The sequence below is a fragment of the Poeciliopsis prolifica genome, unplaced genomic scaffold (assembly GCF_027474105.1).
Source record: "Poeciliopsis prolifica strain line A6 unplaced genomic scaffold, Auburn_PproV2 SCAFFOLD114, whole genome shotgun sequence".
Classification (NCBI taxonomy): Eukaryota; Metazoa; Chordata; class Actinopteri; order Cyprinodontiformes; family Poeciliidae; genus Poeciliopsis; species Poeciliopsis prolifica.
The window spans coordinates 703,142-720,458 of record NW_026562489.1 but is presented as its reverse complement, the minus strand read 5'-3'; the positions used below and the strand labels follow the sequence as shown (position 1 = coordinate 720,458).

Genomic DNA, 17,317 nt, shown 5'->3' with positions numbered 1-17,317 from the left:
CATCGTTGATACTCTTGATGATGATTGCTGTTAATCGTTGAGACAGCAGGTTGTAACTGGCTGTGTGAAAAGATCCACATAGATCCGTTCACTTTAAGTTTTTTAAATGATCCATAAGAATTTGGTTTGATTTAATTTTGGAGAGTGTAGGACAAGTGGTCAAAGGTCATTGTGCTAAAACCTCAGGGAGTTGATGTGTCATCATGGATAGTGTGGGATGATTAACAGATGAATGAATCTGTATTAATGAGATGCATTGCTATAAGAACAATTATACTCACTACCACACGCAACCTGCTAGGATTTAAACTCTTGAGCCTCACTTCACATTTAATTTGTCTCAGTGACTGTTCTGCAGATGAAGCCCAACTTAATCAGGTTGCTCCTGTGATAACTTCATGCATTTCTGCGCTTTAATCAGGAGGATGAGATTCAGGTTCATCTCATTAATTCACCTAAACTAAGTTAGTCATTATGTGTTTTATATAAATGCTGAAATCCAGATAAGTTCATTCTCACACATATTTGTGTTATTCTAAACATTTAGTTCCATTACAGCAGCTACAGGTGAGTCACCATCTTCATATTATGTACTTGAAGTAAATAGTAAATCGGGCTTAAACTCATTGGCATCTTTATTGGATCTTATTGTTGTTGGTCACTTTTCTTTTTCTGTGTTCATTTTATGGCCCTAAGCTGCACTTTACTTTAGCGGCGCCCTGAATGGACCAACAGCTCTGCAGGGCGCCGTGTCATTGAGCTGAAGCTGCTGTTCTTTCTGCTCTCCATCTCTCTCTCCTCAACCTCTTTCATCTGTCGTTTGCTTCCTTGTCGTCCCGACAGCCTTCAAACAGCTGGAGACGTGTTTCTGTGTGCCTGTGCATGTGTAAGCCGACATCATTCCTGGGATGTTTGACACATCAGCTGCAGGCAGCGCTGGACTAAATAGGCTATTACACACCAAACCACCCTTCACTCTCACACTTCCACGCTAATGCACATACATTATTGGAGAACCAGAAACAGCTGGAATACTTCAAAGAAAATGCAAACAAATCTGTCACACCCTGAAGAAGATCTTTAAGTGGGAACATGCTAACACACCACTCAGTCTCTTACATTCTTCCCTCCCTCAATCACAGACACCATTAAATTTCCCAACGCCTTGAGCCGAGCTGACAGCGGAGCGCGTGCCATGTGTGAGTCCAGCTCTGAAGGGAGTTAACTGATTAAGTATATCTGTGACAGACACGATCCCTGCTTAGTGGCTACTGAAAAACGAGGCGAGAGGAGTAAGTGGAGAAGAGATGAGAATGAAAGGAGAGGATGGGACATAAAACGCCTTGTTCAGTATGTTCATCTCACTTTGTGACCGTCCTTTAATCACCTGTCTTAAACAGCAGCTCCATCTGTTTCTGGAGGCATTTAAAGTCAGTCAAAAGCAGCGTTAAAATTCGTTTACACAAATAAAGCACTTTTAATTGCTCTGGATGAGGTAATGATTTTTTAATTGAGTTCTAAATTAATCGAAATTGTCAAACAACAGCAGCTTCTTTCACTGCTCTGAAACTCAATCACTCAATGACAGTTGAATGTGTATTTTTGGTTAAATTGAACCATAAACTATCTAGAATGTGTTTGAGTCACTTTATTTTTCCACCACTATAAATCTTAACCCAATGGACCGATGCATGAAATCCTCCTCCTCAAGCAGAAAAGCTGTTTTCTCTTTCTGGCATTTTTCAAGCTGCAACAAAGACAATAGTAAACAAAAGAGGCTGTAAGTCGATGTTTTTGCTTATTGCCTTGCAGCTCAAAAGAGCATAAAATCTGCAGGAGCTTGATAAGGTTTTGTCCAGTATCGGTAATACGACGGAGACTTTATCCAGCAGCCTTGACAGGAAGAAGATCAAATGTTGCAGAAATAGCTGCCAAGTCTTCGTCCCAAACCACACAGGCCATGTATAACTTGTGTTTTGGAGCAAGTGATGTTTGTTTCCCTAAAAAAAGATGAAAGATTGCTTTCTTATGGGCATTCTGACTCTAAGAGTTGTATAAAATGTCAAGAGTCCTATCTGAACAAATCCTCATTCAGTTTGCAGTAGAAACCTCCATTTCTGTTTTCTGTGGTGATTCTGGCATTCACAAAATGGAGATCATTTTGGTCGTCCTGACTGTAAACAGGATACATCCCCTTTAATTTGATGTGAGAAAACAATTTTGTCTTTCATACGGCTTGTGTAAATATGTAATTTTAGCTGTATTTCTGTATTAAATTGGTCGAGCTTTGTGTTATGCTATATGAAGCTATATGACCTCTGATGTTGAAAACAACCCTCTCCTTTTTGCTGTACACACCAAACAATCAGACTCTGGTTACTCCCTCTCATTTGTGTTCAGCAGCGGTCTGCAGGCTCTCACTCGGCTAAAATCTGATCTGACGTCTCCAAATTGCAGCTTTCTGCTACATTCACTGACTCTGTGAGTCTGTCCATGATACAAAAAAGAAACTATTTTATTTGGCCTTTTCGGGACCCCTCAAGTTAAGTTCTCCACTACAAAAACTTTCTTGCAGCGGCTGCAGGGGTAATGACAAGAATTTCAAAGATGATGGAGGCAAATGAAAAGGAGAGAGTCGAGGGGCCAAAAGAGGAAAGAGAGGAGTTGCAAGGTTATAAAGAGAGGGAGACTCTGCCAAGGAGTGGAGCTCATTAATGAGTAATGGCTTGGTGACTCTTTGCCCTTGGACACCTCAGCTTCTGATGGCTTTGTTGTTACTCCAGTCCAGTGCCACAGATGCCAGCGTGAGACTGTGTGCACTCTGGGTGCCTATATCCGGTTCCAGGCTCAGTTCCTGGCGACAGATAAACGGATTCAACACTGAACTATGGATATTTGGTTTAAACATCTCACCCCACTTATATTGTGCCAGTGAAAGCTTTACATGCAGTCATGATTGTTGTGAACATGATATTCATTTGCCCACGCTAAAGATGATCATGACCTTGTCTTTTTCAGTGTGATTAATTGCAAGAAGATGATCAAGTTTTTTGGGGGGTGTGGCCTGTTTGTGTGAGTCTCTTCTAAAAAATGCAATCCAGTTTATGTTGAGCAATTTCACAGCAGATTGCATCGAGTTGAATGCTGCAAGTCGATGATGTTGCTGGGTGAGAATGTGGCGGCAGTAGACAATCGCTTGTATTGTGTCGTTGAGTTTACTACAGTCGCACAAAGCAGAGAGCGCATGTAGCGACAGTGGGAGGAAAAACTCCCCTTTAACAGGAACAAACTTCCAGCAGAACCAAAACCGGTTCAGGGCTTGAGCCAGGAAGACTTAGTGACACATCAGTATTTTTGTCTTGCTTTGCACTTAATATAACTATTTCCTCTCAAACATAGCAATATGCATATTGTTTCATTATATGTTGAGGTAATTTTCTTTTGTATACTGTTTGTACATCTAAGCACAAATATTTATTCATTAGTGAAAAGACAATAATTTCTCTTTGTCTCAAAAGACGTTTTTAGCTGCTGATATACTGTACACAGACTACAGAAAGATCCAACCCTCTGTCAGCCTCTTCAAACCTGTGGCCTGTGTCCAGATTTGCAGTGTTTGCGAGCCAGTACCTCCTGCCATTTCAGCCCAATTAGAAGCTCCCCTTCCTGGGCAGAGAGGAGCAGAAAGGGCCCCTCCTTCCTTCCAGCCTTATATCTGTTGCTCTCCTGTTATGACAGCCTCTGACACGAGGTCTGTGTAATTACTGCTGCCTGAAGGAGCAAGACAGTATGGGGCAAGACAGAGGGAAGGGAGGAAGGGATGCAGCAGAGGGAAAGCACAGAGGAAGAGGAGAGATGTGTGGACAGGATCGGCTCGGGAAAAGAGGAAAAAGCGGACGCGTAGAAGTCGGGAGAAGGAGAGAGTGAGCAGACGGCTGGCAGACGACCTCCTGCTGGTTGTTTGTACATGCAGTGTGAGGAAAGAAGAGTTACAAAGTGTGAGTGAGCTGATAGCTGATGACAGTATCTAGTACCAGTAGAGTGGATTCATGCTGCTGTCCCGGTGGCCACTCAGCCGGAGCAGCAAGATTTCTGTCATTAGAAAAACACAAGACAGATTATTCTCCAGGCGATCCGACGATAATTAAAGTTTTTTTTTTTTCTGCACAATGTTTCAAATGAATTATACACTGCAAAAACACAAAATCTTTCCAAGTATTTTTGGTCTAGTTTATAGTGCAAACATATTGATACACTTGAAAAAAGACAAAACTAACTTAGAAGTAAAAATGTACTATTTCCACTGGCTGATTATTTCACCTATAACATGGAAAAATGTCTTATTATAAGTGTCACTCTGCAAGAGGCACAAACTCCCTCATCTTGCTGAAAGTTACTTGAAGGTTAGTTGTGTCTTATTTCAAGTGTAGTGAGATATTTGGAATAACAAAAATACTTGGTATGATTTTGTGTTTTTGCAGTGAGATTCTGTTTGCAGGATAAAATGCTTCCTCTGCAGAGGTGAAAGGTAAAAACCCTGCAAACACCATCAGGACAGACCAGATAAAGCAAAGGTCTGTAACGATCCAATCTGCCACTGATCCAGAGTGCTGAAGGTTTTGTCGTAAAGTTTTGCATTTGAATTTCTTCGCGTAGTGAGAACATGAAACCCAAACAGACCTGGAAGTTATCCAAGGTCTGACAGAAGACCAGCAGCACCAGCCATGGCAGAACCAACGATCCCTTTCAAACACGCCTCCAAGTTTGTCTCAGTTTTTTTTTTGGTGACTTCTAAATAAAACCCCTTGGTTAAAAAAAACAAAACAGCATCCCTTCAATTTCTGAATTACAATCCACATCTACTCCAAGATGTTCACTCAAACTCCCAAAATGTCGACGCCTACTTGACAAAATAATTGCGCCCATGTTCCCGCAGCGAGCGAAGAGGAAATGGTCTCGGCTGAACGTCTGAGTCATCGGCTGAACAATAGATTCTCCTCTAAAAGCCGCTGTTGACGAAGAAACTTCCAGAGTTGTGAAAAGCTACGCTTGACTTTAAATCGATAACGTGTGATTCTGTTTTTTATAAATCTATTACATACAGGGTCAGTTTTGTTGACTCAACTACTTAAAACAAGGTTCAGGTTTTCAGTAGGATACACATTAGTAAAGCAGTTCCTCGTTTTTCAACCTGTTAACTTGATGACAGTCAGTAATTTATACTTACCAGTTTCTTCTTCTATGCTTTATTTTAGTTCTCTTCTTCTTGTTATTCTCACATGTTCGTATTACCTCACAGTGGGGGCGGTAAAAAAAAAAACAGTGTTAAGAAAGCAGCCAAAGTCCGTAGGTGAGGAGGAATAAACCAGAGATAATCAGTCTGAATTAAGCCCACCTCATCTGCAATTACCTCCTGTTGCTATGACACGACTAAGCCAAATGACTGCCTCCCATTATATGTAATCACTCTCATGTGCATCCGAATATTATAGAAGCTATTACTGGGCCCAGAACAAAATAATGACTTTCAGAAGCGGAAAAAAAAAAAAACTGATTTATTTGTGGTGACATGTAATGGGGATGAAGTTTGAGTGTGAAGGTGAAGTTAGTGTTTAATTTTTTTGGTCATAGTGGAAAAATTGAAACAGACCCATTCAATAAATTAAAATATGATTGAAAAGTCAATTTATTTTAGGAATTTTGTCAATAATCACACTATATAGATTAATTACACAGACAGATGATTGAATTACACACAACGGTCTGAAAAGATATTAATTGAGCCTTTTCCTCATGAATAACTCATGAATATTCTCTGGTCTGAACTAGTTGGCTCCATTTTGCAGCTATTAGCTTCCCTGTCCAGCCGAAGAGAAGGAACTCCACACCATGTTGCTGCCACCTCTTATCAAAGCAGAACAACTGAACCTGATCTCCACTGCTTGCATTTTCAGATGAAGAACTGAACAGGTTACATCACCTAACCGTGCTTTAAACCTCTGCAAAGGTTTATCACTGAGCTGCTTCTCATCATGTTTGCTTTCTGATGTTCTCTGTTAAAACGCAAACAGATGAACTCAAACCAGTTTTTCTTGGTTGCACTGGATTTTATTGTAAGATAATTAGAGTAAATAGTGGTAGAAAGAAAGCGCTGAGCACTGGTCAGATGTGTTTTTAACTATGAAAAGCATGTATTGTTTTTACTGCTGTTTGGAAAATAATGTTATGCAAAACATCTGTTGGACTTTCTTGCACAAAGACAAAAGAATTGAAATTCTAAAATATCTTTAAAACACGGTGAAGATTGCTATTGTGACATAAAATGTAAATTTTGGAATATAAAACTAGTTTATGTTCATGTCCATCATCTGTTATGCCTTCGGCACCGAAAAGTATCATGGAAGTATTTACATTTTAGTGAGAGAGAAAATTGTTCTCTCCTAAATTTCAATGACCTTGTAATGTTTTTTTATAAACTGCTACTGACTTAATGAAGTAAATCTCTGAATACATTTATGGTAGATTGGGAAAAGTGTTTCCCAGCATTAAGAGTCGCCTCTTGTAAAACAATCTTTCTCTTGATGGTTATTTGGCAGCAAATAAAAGTGTTTGCTGAGAGCAGCGGTTTGTAATGGAAACAGCATTTCTGACGCATCCAAATAATGTTTGTTTTGAATTGCATCGGGGAGTTCTTTTATGTTGCTTCTAACAAATCTATTGAGTTCATCAGAGAGAAACTGCTCTGGGACTGAAAGATGTGAGGAAACAACAGTTCTAAATGAAACCATCTGAACCAAACCATGCAGATTCCTGCTCTGTCGCCAGCTTTTGTTTCATTTTCATGTCGCATTCTATTACTGTGTTTTTCAATTTATTTTAAATTATTTTGACGCATTTTGTAGAGATTGTCTCCAGTGCATACGTCTTCTTAAAGAGGACTGATTTTGCCTGTAATGTCATGATTTTGCCCCCTGGTAGCCAGATCCCCACCTGCACAGTTAGCTTCTCCGATCTGTGGGTAAAAGTAACTTTAGGCTTGTTGTATTTTTGTGCTATCTGATCCCACAGACGATCACACCAGAGTCCGACTGCAGCTGCTGGATGGAGACCCTCACTCCGACTACATCAACGCCAACTATATTGATGTGAGTTAACACACACACACACACACACAAGCTACAATAGGGCAATATTTTATGTACAGATATTGAATGTAATATCGATACATAATACATTCAATTCAGAATTGCACAGAATTGTGGGAAATTTAGGCGGAAGAAAGACTTTAATCCCTCACGACTAGCTAAGCAAGGTTGGTGTTTTAATATCTTATTGTAAGAATCTGAAGATCTGCTCACACCAACAAATCCTCCATTTAGATTCAGGTCTGGATCAGTTAATGACAACCTGCCACAAAGACTTAAAATCCAAACTTTGGCCGCTTCCTAAACTCTCATCATAGCGTTAAATGATCCCCTAAAAGATTCATTTTAACCAACTTGGTAACATTTAGAAATCCATTAGATGTTTTTCTTCATTTCTATTCCCTCCTCAGTGCTATCATTGATTTTATTGCGTGTTTTATTCCCCTCACTTTAAACAATTTTATTCATTGTTATCTCTTTACAGCACAACATGATTGTATTGACTGCTCTAATGAACTTGTTGGAGAAAATCTCTCATTCAATGAGTCTGAATGCCTTTTTATTAAGATGTAAGGAAGGAGGGATGTGGAAAACAGAAATCTGAGCATTACATTGTCTCAATTAAGAAATGCAAGGAGGATTTTAATAGCAGCAAAAATTGATTAAAGTATTAAATCTCAGTCCAGTTATCTGTCTAACGAGGAGCAGTGGATAACATCAATGGAATAATTGGTGTTTAGAAAATTACTGACAGAAAAAAATAATCCTTTTTTATAAACCGTTGATTATTTGAAAAACAACCTTGGTTTATTCAGAGAGAAGCGGATAGTTTGGAGGACAAAACAGGACAAATAGAACTGGAATAAAGGGAAATGCACAAGTAGGTGGTGAAGAAAATGAATTAGGCAGGAAAATAAAATGGTAAATTTGAGCTTCTTGATTTGAGCTTCTGAAGTCAGACTTTTGAATTCATAAGTGTCTCAGCAAAAGAAAATAATTTTAAAAAATCAAGTGATATCAATATTTAAACATATTTAATGAAAGATTGAAAGGAAGAAGAAACTAACACTTCAGTTAGGCAAATTTAATTATACTTGAAAATAGAAAAAAAGGAAGAACACCCTAAAGAAAAATGTAAACCACAAAATGCATGACAGAGACTTTTATGCTTTAATTATAAAAATATCAATAAAACAACCACGATTCAAAATAGTCTTAAGCAATGAAGCATCTGAAACTGTTTCCTCCTCCTGTAACTGAAGCTGCGTTTCTATTGGCCATGTTTTGTGCACTTTGGAATTCAGAAAGTTTACTGGAAGGATAAATGGCAGTTTTGAAACAAGTTAATTTTTTTGATAAGTGTTTTGTGAATGGATGAGGTGGTTTTTCAGACGTATTGAAATTGGTTTATTTTGCAAAGCCTGTGATGGAAACACTTTATATCCACGGATAGAGACTTCTTGCAGCAACACAGAGTTCACCAGTTTGTTGTTCAAGTGTTGAATCCACAGATCTTCTGTAAAACTGCTGACTATTACTTCCTGAAACGCTGCGAACTTAGACACTCCCAGGAATAAGGGACTGAATAAGACATCTTCTTTCAGCTGATGGTGCTCGTGCCAAGAAATATGAATATATCCCATGTAAATGTTTACTTCTATCACCAGGTTGATTTTTAATGACTTATTGTGTGAGCAAACTATTGATTTTAATAGAATTTGTTATTGAATAGAAACACGACAATTGTGAAATTGTATTTTTTGACATTAGCATGACATTAAAAAGTTTTGCACACACTTTTATTGGAAATTCAGATATTGTTATATTGTAGGAATGTTTCCCAAGGTTTTTTTAAGTTACTCCACTTCAATAAAGTTTGCAGAAATGTTTTGATCTTTTAAAGTTTCATACCTACATTTTAGTCAGTTGGAGGTTCGAACTTTGACTGAGCAATGCAAAGCTTTGATTTCTTCCTGTTTCACCCGTTGTTTGGCTCACACTGACCTGCAGGAAGCTTTTTATAAAGTGTGATCATGGATTATTCAGTGACTGCAAGCTGCTCAAGCCAAACTATGAGCCCTCCACCTCTGTGCTTCACAGCTGTTATCAGTTTTACTGTATTCTAAGCAAAAATGTAACCAGAAGGTAAGGAAGCTTTTTAATGCCTTGTTCCCTCTGACTCACAGGGCTATCACAGACCCAGACATTACATCGCAACACAAGGTAATTAAACTGGTGCAGTAAGCATATGACAAGATGAAGGGTGGTGTGTGTGCGCGTGTTGAAGTGTGTGTTGCTGCCACCAGCATGGCGTCACTTCGGAGTGGAAGGCTGTTACGGCAGCCTCCTAAATCTAAACTGCTGTATAAAATCCCCCTGACAAATTTAAGACCCCATTACCTCAACCCCCCAAAACTGCTATGTGGGATTGATGGGGTGTGTGTGTGTGTGTGTGTGTGTGTGTGTGTGTGTGTGTGTGGTGTGTGTGTGTGTGTGTGTGTGTGTGTGTGTGTGTGTGTGTGTGTGTGTGCGTGCGTGCGTGCGTGTGTTTAGTGTGTGTGTGTGTGTGTGTGTGTGTGTGTGCGTGTGTGTGTGTGTGTGTGTGTTTAGTGTGTGTGCGCGCGCCTTCAGTTGTGTTGTGCTTGTGTGTTTGTAACAGTGTATTATCACTGCTGATATTTTCTTTTCTAACATGAGTTTGCACCCATCTGCATGCACATGCACACTCGCACACACACAGACAGACACCTGTCGGCACTGATTTTGTGTGTTTTGTCTGTCAGGGCCCATGCAGGAAACGGTGAGGGATTTCTGGAGGATGGTTTGGCAGGAAAACTCGGCCTCTATTGTCATGGTTACAAATCTGGTGGAGGTGGGACGGGTGAGTTCATCCTCAGCGCTGTTAAAAATGATGGTGTCCTGAGAGTACCTGTGCAGCCGGACCTTCGGCTTTGTGATTATTACCAGGCGCTCTGCTTAAATCTGTGTGTTTGTGTAAATTGTGTTTTTTCAGGTGAAATGTGTTCGTTACTGGCCTGATGAGACAGAGGTCTATGGAGACATCAAGGTGACCCTGATAGAAACTGAGCCTCTGGCTGAATACGTCATCCGGACATTCACTGTCCAAAAGGTAACAAGACTTCCTTCATCTGGCAGGTTTCACCAACTCGATTGGGATTGTGAAGCTGCTCCTTCCCCTGACTGTCTGTGTTTACATAATATGAAGATTTGATGGTAATGTGTTCAGATTGAGGACAAAACAAGGAAAGGAAGTTTTTTCTATGTTACATATTTTTTTAAATCCTGAATTTCTTCTTTTTTATATGCAGGGTGTCTTGAAAGTCTTAATTTAATGTATTTAAAATTAAAGCTTTAAAATTTCTTAAATTCATTTTAAAATATATTTTTTTCCATAAATTCGTTAATTACAGGTGTTGAATTTTGTCGTGTCAGAACTTTGTAATATTGAGTTATATGTAGAGTTACGTTATTTTCTGTCAGGCCAGAGATAGACATCTTTATTGCATTTTGTGACTCAAGGCACTTCAGGTAGCATGTGGCCTTGCTAGCTAACTAGCTAGCTTTATTTGTGTCTATCATGGGTAAGTGCAAATTTATCACCAGTTGGCTGGATGATGTTTGCCTTCGCCAATGGTTCACTTTTATTGCCAACCTATATGATGCTACATGCATTCTGTGCAAAAAAAGCTCGGCCCTGTTGGGATTAAGGATGCAGGAAGCCAAATGCAGCGTGAGAAGCACAAAGCTTCTGCCAAGAGCCATAAACAGACTTCAGAAATGTCAGTTTTGATAATCTGGTGCGGCTACAGCTCCTCTGAAAATGGTTGTTGCTGCTTCTGCTACAACTTATCCAAGAACATTTGGTACTAACCATTTAGGAGTTTTATTTGAATAAAGGTGTTCCAGTATCTATTGTTAATCTCACAAGTAGTAGTATTTCTTTCTCAAAAGTTCTTCATTCATACAAATGCATATTTTATTTTGTACATTAGTTATGTCTTAAATATTATTCTTTTTGGCCTCAAAATGTCTGCAATTTACTCATTCCTCATGGTTCGAGAAAGTCTTAAATTTCATTCATACTGGTCTTAAAAGATCTTATGTTTTATTTATAATGGTCTTTAAAAGTCTTAAATTTGAGTTGGTGAGACGCTGCAGCAAAGCTTCTACATGTAATAATATTTTTTGCTTTGTATGCAGGTAAATTAAGAAGGTTATTTTTAAAAGTCCTGATTAAATCTGTATAGAGCTTTCTGTTTGAGGAAACAGAAAAATAGTTCATCATAAGCAGGACAACTTCATGTTTCTCTGACCAAAATTGCCACAAAATCACATTTTTAAATACCTGCATCGTGAAACATATTTTTTTACTTTTGTCACTTTTTTTTTTTTTTGGTTTTCTGCACTTTATCCAGTTTCTTCCCCATCCCATATTCCCTTCCTTCTTTCACTCATGCGAAAGCAGCTTATCAAGACAAGTCCTCAAGCCCTTGCCATCAGCGCATTTAGCAAGCCATTAATCCAAAGCACCTCAGTGTGTGGGTGTAGGATGGGTGTGTGTGAGTTTCAAAGGAAAGCTGATTTCGAAATGCCTGTCATTTATTTCAGCATGCAATGAAACATGCGAATGCAGAAACTCAGACCCAGAATATTCCATCTCTGCTCTGAAGAAGCTCCTGTTACTGCCTGAATGTGAAGAACAAAGCAAAGAGAAGACAAAGGCAGAGAGAGAGAGTGAACAGGTTCGAGGCAACAATTAAATTGCTTCACTTGCAGTGAATAATGAGAACAGGATCTTAATGAAAACATTTATTAATGGCACATCCAAAGAGATTAACTGAGCAGAGAGTAAGGAAGGCCGACAGGGTCTCAAAGAAAGAGAAAATATGCAAATGCATCTGCAAGAGAGAGAGCAGAATAGATGGAGGGAGAAAAGATCACAAAAGGTAGCTTGTGTTTGAGAGTCAGGATCAGTTGTAAAGAAAAGCTGTGGGTGAGGGAGGAACATTTCTGTTCCACGGATTGCCAGACATTATTTTCAAAGAGTTCATTTCATCTGTGAAAGTGGAATTTTCACAAAACATGCAGAAACGAAGATTGCAACTTTAGTTTCACCGTGTCTCTTTCTCACTGCAAAACAGATGTCACCTTGTAGTCTTGCATGTGTAGCTGAAGACAATTTCTTTCATGAAGCATTTGTTGTTGCAGACCATCACACAGAATCCATTAAAATGGGATTTATCTAGTAAACAACACTTTTGAAGTGTGGAAATAAAATATTTTTGTGAAGCCAAAGATTTGGGAGTGCAGCAGGATTATAGTAATTTTGGGTTTTTTATTACAGTTTAGTTTTATTTGACTCTTTGTTTGTCTCGCTAGTTTTAATTCGTTTTTAGTGTGTGTGATAGTTTTTATTACTTATTATTAGCCACATGTTGTTTAGTTTTAGTTTAGTTTTTATTAATTATAGTAGTTTTTTCACACTGAGTAATTTCTAAGTGCAGAATTCAAAAAGAATAAAGTATTGTCATGATGTATATATTGATTAGATAATCAATACTCAACAGAGGTGTGGAGAATCATCCGTTCTGCATGCTGAGGTCTCAATGTATGAGGTTAAAGAATCAGTGAGTTGAATTCATGAATAGCATTTATTAATACCAACATACAGCTGGTCCATGTCTCCTTTAGGAGGTAACAGACAACATGGCGCCCAGATGAGTTTGTGATCTCCTTTGTTGGCCTCCATCTATGCTGCGCGCCAAAGAGTTCCCCAGTGTGTCATTTCCTCTAAGCAAGGCTCTCATTTCCTCACGTGTCATTTCCTTTAAGTTTAGCTTAGCAGAATTTTCCTTTTCTAAAAAATAATAATTTTCCAGAATTTACGATTTTCACAAAATGTGTTCAGTTATTGTTGAACAATTGATTCTCAGGTTTCCTTCCAACTTTTGCTGTTGCCATTTTGCAGACTGGCGAAAGTATTGTGCCTTAATTTGCTAATTTGCTTATGTGAGGGAAAAACTAATATTTCACTAATAGATGGATTCATAAAAACTGAAACAAAAAATATGATTTCTGTATGTTTTAGTTAGAACGCTCAATATAGTTATTCATTTCAGTTAACAAAAATCTGTCCTCAATTTTATTTTGTCAACTTTAACCCTGGTGTGCAGAATTTTAACTCTCATTGAGCACAAATGAGAGGATTTAAAACCTCAACACTTCAGGCAGTTCAGACTGAACACATTTTATCATCATCTCCATTTTTTACCAGACTTTGGCCCAAGTCCCTCTTGAAAATAAGATCCAGATCTCAACGGCTTTACCTGGTTAAATAAAGGAAATAAAAAAAATAAATACAAATCTTCATTTTTTCAGAACTGAGCTTTGTTATTCTGACAACAAGCAGGTGTGCTTTGTTTCTTTGGAGTGGTTACAGTGACATTTTAGATTATAACATCTGAGTCATTCATTATGTCTTTGAAAAATCTGTAAATGGAGAGCCGTTTCAATCAAAATTAATTAAACCTTATTAATAAATAGTAAGGAAATTCTCCATGAAATCAAAAGAAAAAAATCTAAAAATAAACAGCACTGATGAAAGCTGACTGGAGCTATGCAGCGCAGTGGTTTTAATTTGTCTGTTTTAATTTTAAATTTAATCAGACGTCAGTTGAACAATAAATGGTTCTTGAATATGTTTGGAAACGCTCTGAGGTGCAGCTGCAGTCTGCATTGTTACAACCAGGAAGGTCTCATGGAACGAAGGACTGAAGAACATTTTGCTTTTCATGAAGCACAGAGCAATTCATGTTTTTCCCAGAAATAAAACACTTTAGTTTTACAAGGTTGTTATTTTTGAATGCTTAAGCATTTTTCTATTCTTGTATTAGAAAAACCGGTGAAGCTTCCAGTGTTTCAGCTCAAGAAAATAAACACAACAAATCTGTTGTTTTCCATCATGACATCTATTCTGATGGGGTTTTTTCAGGTAAATGCTCCCTCTGTGTTTTTTGAACAATTGTTATCCTATTTCAAACTCCTATTTCAAACAACTAGCAGAGAAATGAAAGGGAAATAGCATAAGGCGTAATTGGTTACAGAACAATCTCCTCGATGTCAGGCTGAACGTGTAAGTAACAACTTAATGGTTGTTGCAACTTTCTCATCCTGTTGCCCCAGGATTCAGGATACTCAGACTATAAAGGGCAGGTTGAGTTGCTCTCACAAGGCAGTCAGAGCACTTGTCTAGCTGTAACAGGACGGAAGATTAAAATGTTTATGCAAAAAGAGAAATGCGCTGAAAAGTTGTATAGAATCTCATAAAACTATGGATTCACTTCATTACTTTATTTGCTGACAGGAACAGTTAAAATAAGTGTGCAGATGTTTGAAGGAATTGTTCTCATTTTTCACTGCGAGGGGCAATTCTAGATTCTCATTTCCTTCGAACATTTTAATGTTTTTATTTTATTTTTCTAACCCAAGTATTGTGAATCTGAGGCCATGTTTTTATGCCGCCTATTGATTTAGAGAAGTAATTTCAACATCATAGAGAAGAGTCGATCGATGCAAAGTCAACTAATCAAATTACCTTGTGGTTTTTCTGGGTTTACGCTGCCTTTTGTCCTTCCTCTCCCTCTGCGCTCTTCACTTTTCTTTTACTTCCGTTTCTTTCCTTTGCAGTCTGTCTTTTATCCCTCCTTTTACCGTCTCCGCTCTTCTTCCTGTCGCTCAATCTAATCATTTATCCCTTGAACTTTACACTTTTGCACTCATTTTCTTGACTTTTATTCTCTTTTCACTGTGCCAGTGCTTCTTCTCAAGCCATCATTATGCTAAAAAAATCCACTGCAGCCCGTCCTACCTTGGCCCAGGATGAGGGATGCAATAACAACAGTTTCATTTCAGTTTCTATTCTTAGAGCGTAAACTGAACTTGGGAGATCATGACTCTCTCCGTTTTAAACCACTCTCAGTTTAGAAGCATAAAAGGAAATCGATTGTTCTGAATAATTAAAGAAAGAGCACACAGTGTTGTAAGGGAACGAGAGGAAAAGGAAATAGAATCCCAAAGTGTGACGCAGATGTATTTCCAAAATAAAAACGAAGAGATTTAGGTTGCCATATCATAATAAAATGAAAGTACACCTGCTGACACTTTCATAAAAGCAATTTAGTCTTTTCTGGGTTCTATTTCATTTTTTAAGTGAACAAAAACACATCAGATTGTATACTATCATTTATTATACCAAGAAGAAGCCAAAATGGAAAAACTGGGTCAGTAAGTAATTGATTAGTTCATTAATTTAAGAGATTCTACGACCACCATGTTTGCAGCAATAACTCATTAAGTCATTTTCTGGAAGACTGTCAGGAGTTTTGCATTTCAGGCAGTCTTCCACTTCACACCTGCTCACTAATCCTCTCCTGGTTTCTTCTGTGGCTGCAGCCTTTGTTCATCTGACCTCCGTTCCTTGATCAGAATAAAAACAGCACATTTTTCCTGTAATTTCTTTTCAACAATTTATGACTTTGTTTTTTCCTGATAATTTGAAGTTTTTCTGATTTTTATTTTATTAAAAAATTAAATGTTGACATTAATATTGAAATTCACAGAGAATCAATGCCGATATGTAGGCATAGGGAAACGTTTCTTTCATTCAGCTATTTTGTCTCCAGAAATGTAGTTTAGAGTTTCATCCTCAGTCACAGAATTTTCATCGTATTTCCAGTATTCATGCAGTGCTTTACGCAAAACTGTGCCTCCACTGTAGGTAGCATGCTTTTAAATTTGCCTCACAGTTACTGTCTTTTCCTCTTGACTAAGTTATATTTAGATAGGTACTTTTACATTGATGTACTGTCCACCCAAAGGACTTAGAGGGATGCTAGTCTCCTTGGCAGCAAACTGGGAAGCTGAACTGGATGATGGCATTTCTTTCTGTAAGTTTCTCCCTAAAGAACCATCATGAGATTTGTGAAATCAATTAATCTTTTTTATGGAGCTTGAGTGGCCTTCAGTTTCCCCAAATCTCCCCTGTAAATTAAGCAAATGAGCCACAATAAGTCTTCCTGCCGCTCAGTCCCAGAAGTGGCCCCGAGCGCCATCTCGACATGCACTAGATTGATTTATTTTCCATGTGAAACCAAAGACACATCAAGGCTCTTGTATTCCTGAAAATCCCTGCTGTAAATTAGGGTCCTGAACTGTGATGCGTCTTCTTGTCAGTTTGCCCCAAAAGAGGAAAAAAGCTTTGTGACATTCCTGCATTTATCATGATCAGGAGAGAAAATGGCCAACACTTTTCACAAGGAGCTGAAATCCTTCCTGAGGTTTTCATTGCAAACGCCTGCGACTGAGCCCAGCGTGTCGTCATGTTTTTCAGAAGGGCCACCATGAGATCCGTGAACTTCGTCAGTTTCACTTCACCAGCTGGCCGGATCACGGCGTTCCCTGTTACGCCACGGGACTGCTGGGCTTCATACGGCAGGTCAAGTTCCTCAATCCACCGGACGCTGGACCCATAGCGGTACACTGCAGGTAACACAACACTCTGAGATGAGCTAAATAGCAGATTAAGAACCATGTACTAATTCTACTTTTTTCCAGACAAAGGGACAAAATAGAAGCTGTTCTTCTCAGATAGAAACAAAGACGTAACTTTTACTGGTTTGTTGTAGGAGCTGGTAATGCAGGCCACAGATAAAATGTTTTAACTGACAAAAAAAGAAACAACAAAAACACATTTGTGGACATGTCAGTGTGCTCCATCCTGGCCCACACAAACATACTATTGAATTATCGTCATTGGGAAAATATTTTTTTGTTCGTTTCAGAATAGTCGCCAAAAAGGCGACTATTAGTAAATCCTTAGTTAGTAAATCCTCTGCCAGACATGAAGTTTGGTCTGAATTTCTCAATTCATTTGAAATAATTGAAACTTGTATTAATGCAAAGTGTAGATCTCAGCAGGGAATTAAACAAAATAAATGTTAACACCCAGCCATTATTAGTAAATAATGGAAGCAAAATACTATAAGAGGCGCCTATTTTCCAAATTCTCATTCACTTATCGAATGTTTTTGTGTTTTTCTTCCCGACCTATTTTTCCTTTTTTGGTATTTTTTCCACACTGACCCATTTTCTTT

General features: G+C 38.3%; 1 pseudogene; it reads left to right on the top strand.

Moving 5' to 3' along the window:
* LOC129354640 (receptor-type tyrosine-protein phosphatase T-like) overlaps nt 1–17,317 on the top strand; it is a 162,055-nt pseudogene that overhangs the window by 134,478 nt on the left and 10,260 nt on the right.